General features: G+C 50.3%; 1 long non-coding RNA gene across 10 annotated transcripts in view; it reads left to right on the top strand.

The window, feature by feature from the left end:
- Positions 1-4,858, top strand: part of LOC121816955 (uncharacterized) — a 345,801-nt gene that overhangs the window by 56,457 nt on the left and 284,486 nt on the right. For all 10 annotated transcript variants that reach the window (XR_009596891.1, XR_009596890.1, XR_009596884.1 and 7 more), the window contains 2 exons: positions 1,506-1,610; positions 2,211-2,492. This is a non-coding gene — a long non-coding RNA (uncharacterized LOC121816955). The remainder of the gene's footprint in view (positions 1-1,505; positions 1,611-2,210; positions 2,493-4,858) is intronic.

Raw genomic sequence — 4,858 nt, 5'->3', positions numbered from 1 at the left:
ATCTCCTGTATGACAGGTGGATTCTTTACCACTGAGCTACCTGGGAAGCCCCTCCCAGCGTATAGATTTTTTCTTTCTTCATCCCCAAAGCCTCTTGACTGATACAGGGATTCAGAGGACTGAGGGTCCTGTCCCTCCATCAAGTCTCAGGACTGCCCCCCGTATCTGCTTCTCTGGGGAAGTCAGACATAGGAGATTGTCCCCTCCTCCCAAGTTGGGAGCATCCCCTCCCCCAAAGGGGATCCTGTGAGAAGTGGGGGAGAAGTTGGATTGCCTTTTACTTTGGATTGGCCCAAAAGTTCATGTGGGTCTTCCCGTAAGATGGTATGGAAAAACCTGAACCAACTTTTTGGCCAAGCCGGTACTTGCCCCAGCATCTCGGGAGGGCACGCACATCCGTCCAGCTGGGCTGAGGGTAATGATCACGCTCAGTGCCTGCTTCCAAAGCCGGTTGGGTCTTTCTTTTCATTTCACTTCATACGTCCTAGTGATTGAATAGTGATTGAATGGGTCTCCAACATTGGAGGCAGATTTGATTGGGTAACAGCGAATGTTTATTGAGTGCCCACCACACTGGGATGCTTTGCCAAGTGCTTTGCAGATACTGCTCAGAACAGCCCCATTACGTGGAAGGGTTGATCGTGAGTCCCATTGTACAGATGCAGAAACTGAGACCCGGGGAGCTGAAAGCTTGTGCCCCAAATAGTATGGCCGGAAGAATTCATGCCAAGGCAGGCTGACTCCAGAAGTCAAGCTTTTAACTTATCTGGAAATCCAGTGGTTAAGATACTCTTCTGTGGCTGCAGGGGGCTCCAGTTTGATCCCTAGTTGGGGAACTAAGATCCTGCATGCCTCTAGGTAAGGCCAAGAAAAAAAAACAGGAAAAAAAAAAAAAAAAGAGCAGAAGTCAAGCTTTTGGCTAATATCCACCCCTGGAGCAGATAGCTGTAGCCTATCTCTGCAGCCTCAGGAAGTGGGCAAGAGGGGGAGATTTGTGTTTGCTTGCAAGTATGGGTGTCGTGGGTGGTGCAGATTTCCGGGGTCAGCCAGCAACTGCCCTGGGATTCCAGCGGCAGAGGCCCAGCCTGGGGAGAACTTTCCAAAGACCAGCCATTTCCTCTGGGCTGCTCCAGGGGCCTTGCCTGAGCCCACCAGCTCATTTAAGTTTCTCTGGTCCCGCTGCAGGACTACAGAGCGGCCGGCTCCGCGCCCAGTTTGCCTGCCGTGTAACAGGATAGTTTATATTATACCGCTGAGCAGAAATAAAACTACTGACTCAAACATTGCAAACAGATGCCGCCGGCCAGAGCCCAGGGTCCGCGCCAGATGCTGTTCTGAGAACCCTGGGAGGGCAGAAGCTGGGAGCCTGGTCCCTCCAGACCCTACAGGTTGGGGTGGGGGCTGCTGCATGAGGAGGTGTGCTAAGGGGCTTTCAGAAATGGAGGGGGGCAGGAAATGAAGAAGGAAAGGGGGGCTCATCTTTCTTTTCTCGAACTTTCTTCAAGAATTCGGCCAGTTCGCCACTTGAGACCTGCCAGTTTCTGGATTTTAATGGCCTTTTCTCCCAGGCAGAGGTGAAAGAAACCCGGGGAGCCTCCTGGAAATCCCATGTGAGTTCTCCTCAAATACCCCCCAAATAAACATGCTCTGAGTGCCCTAAACCCCCTTCTAAGAAGATTTTTTCGCCTAAGCACTCAACAGAGTTCTAGAACTTCCATCTCCTAATTATCTCCCCCTACCCCCACCCAAGTCTGCCGCTTCATCTGCTAGACTGCAGCCACCAGGACCTTCTTAAAACCTGCCAAGTCCTGCTCTTTCTCCCACACCTTCAATGGCTCCCCATTGTCCACCGTAGAGTGTCTCCAAGGATGGTCTGAGAAGGGTCTGCGTCAGAGTTCCCTGGGATGGTTCCCAGGGCCCCACCCCTGGGTTAAGGAATCCACCTCTTTAGGGGCCTGGGGATCTGCATTGCAAACGATCTGAAAGGCTTTCTGGAAGGAGACTAGATGTAATTATTTGTTTAGAAAAATGAGCACACTGTAGAGTCAGTCAGGTGATGTCGAGTGGAAAGCGGGTGCAGCCCTCTTCATGCTGTTTATTCAGCAGGTATTTGGACCATTTATGGTGTGCCGGGCACTGAGCTAGGGGCTGGATCCCTGGGATCCAGTCTGGACAAGGTAAGTGAAGTTCTGGTTGTCTTGTATTTCCAGTGACTTGGCAGAAAGAAGAGCTGGACGATGACTAGAAGGTTCCGGAAGACATCATGGGGAGACATCTCAGGAAGGGAAAGTCAATTATCCATAAGGACTCGGGGGCGGTGCTCCCCATCGAAGGCTGGTGTCAGGAAAGACTCTGAGGTCAGAATCCAGACACGGGATTGGAGGTGCTGATGAACTCTGCTGCAGCACAGACTTTGGGGAGACGGTGAGAAAAAGGAGGAAATGGGGCCCCCCTGCTTTCTCATCTTCTCGTCTCTCCTGCACACTCCGAAGGTAGGGACCTTATCTCCTCATCTTCCCCGTAGCCCCTGGAGGTGCCCGCAGTGGTCTGGAAATGTTTGTAGAATGAATGAAAGTAGGGTGGGTAGGGGAGGAAGGGGGACACACAGGCCAAAGAGGAGGGGAAAGAACCAAAAGAATGAATAGGGAGCGACTTCCTTGGTGGGCCAGCAGTGAGGACTGTGCGCTTCCACTCAAGAGGCACAGGGACCATGCTCTGGTCAGGGAATGAAGATCCTGCATGCCTTGAGGTGCGGCAAAAAAAAAAAAAGAAAGAAAGAATAAGGAGATAGAAAAAGAGGGGAAGAGACAACCAGGCCTCCTGGTTAGTTCATAAACCCCAGAAGTGATTTGGATGTTATGTGTGCATGAGTGTAGACAGGAATCCCTCGAGAATATGAGGGTCTGATTTTAGAAACCAAGGCATCTAAGAATGCAGAAGTGGCCCCTTCCCTATGGTCCATTGTCTCCTGGGGGAGGAAGAAAGAAAAGGAGGCTGATGTAAAAACTGGGGATGGGAATTCCCTGGTGGTTCAGTGGTTAGGACTCTGTGCTTCCGCTGCACAAGGTTGGGGTTTGATCACTGGTCTAGGCACTGAGATCCCACATGCCTCGAGGTGCGGCTACAAAAAAAAAAGGAATTAAGAAAAATGGTGGGTATGACGATGGGCATGTGGAGCTGACCTGGCTGGAGAGTCGTAGTAATGAGGGCAGATTTGTATCAATAGAGGGAAATTGCCAGGGAAAAGGCAATTGTGTGTGTGTGTGTGTGTGTGTGTGTGTGTATAACAGGCAGAGACTTTCAAAGCAATCAAAATAACTCTGATGAGCACTCTCTCCTACCCTCTCCCTCGTGAACCCCATTTCCTCCCAGTTGAGGCTCAGGGCAGACACGCCTGAATGTAATTCTAAGAGGCAGGGGAAGCCTGAGCAATTATTTTTACACTAAAAAAAAAATTTTTTTTTAAGCCCTCAAAGATACAGGCGTACTCCAGGCTCAGAGGCCCTGACCACCCCATCCCTGAGTGTGCCTCCCCTCCGCCACCCCCATATGGTCTGGCCTCTGTCTTCTGCCCGCCTGTGACAGACAGACCAGGCCAGGCACCCCCCAGAGACCACCCCTCCCCAACCGGAGGCCTGTCCCCTCTGAAACTGATCCCGGGTCTTTGGATCTAATTTGTTTCTCTGTCTGCCGGGTTTAGGAAGGGAGGGGGGGGGGGTCTGGCCTGGAGTCATAGTGGTCACAGGTGACATCAATCATGTCTGCGTCTTCCCAAGGACGGGGGTAGGATATCAGAGAGGTGACCAAGCATTTGCCACATGATTCAAATCATCTCAGCATTGATTAATTGGGTTCATCCTGAGTTTCTGAATCATAACAACTGTTTTTCTCCTTCACCTAACGTCAACAGACCCTTAAAGGGGAAGGATCCATTTACCCTCGGCATGTGGTGCGTTGAACGGATCAGCTCCCATTAAATGTTAAATGCTGGATGCGTCTTAGACAAACTCGATTTGCTCGGGATACTTTTCAAAGGTTGGGCGATGATTAGACATCTTTCTCTCTGCCTTGCCCCTTCCTTTCCGGCTTTTTCCCTGGGATGTGTTTTGGCTTCAGCCTCTGGCAGATGGGATGCTGGAACGTGTGGGCTGATGCAGAGGGTCCTTGGGGGTGGAGGGTGGAGACGGGGTGGCGGCTGAGCCCCCACAGGCTGTTTAAGAGAGATACAGTTTCTGAGAAGTTTAATAAGGCAGAAAACAATCCGGATGCCAAATTTGCCTTCCAAAAGCTAAATATCCGGAATGTCTCCTGCCCCTAAATGAAGGAGAAAACAGCATTTCCCAAACAAAAAAAAAAAAGAGAGAAGCAGTTTTCTAGAGAAGAGAAATTATGTTTTTGCACTGGTATATGTTCTGAAAGCTAAATAACCCAGTATGCTTGGCCTGGAAGCAAAATCCAGCTCTGAGGTGATCGGTCCATGAGTGGAGGGGTCAGGGGAAAAAAAAGCAAAAACAAAGCTCAGGTGAATTTCCAGTTGTCTTTCCCACATGTGAAAAGAGATGCCCAGCTTGGTGACACAAGGCTGTGTCACCTTAGTCAAATCACTGTCCGAATCCCAGTTTTCTGACATCTCAGTTTATAGAAAGAGGATGAATCCTAGTCACTGATCTGTTGAGAAGTTTAGATGAAAGAAGGTTAATGAAATAGCTCGATAAATGCAGAGGCTTGGTAGGTTAAATGGTGTGTGTTGAAGACAGGGACGGGGCTGTGGCCGGAAGACCCTGGTGCATTGTGTGTGTGCACTCGATTGGTTCAGAGTTTCAAAATGTAGACGCGCTCCAAGAGTTCACCAAGGGGA

The sequence above is a fragment of the Ovis aries genome, chromosome 17 (assembly GCF_016772045.2).
Source record: "Ovis aries strain OAR_USU_Benz2616 breed Rambouillet chromosome 17, ARS-UI_Ramb_v3.0, whole genome shotgun sequence".
NCBI lineage: Eukaryota > Metazoa > Chordata > Mammalia > Artiodactyla > Bovidae > Ovis > Ovis aries.
The sequence above is the reverse complement of the archived record's forward strand: the minus strand, read 5'-3'. Positions and strand labels throughout refer to the sequence as shown.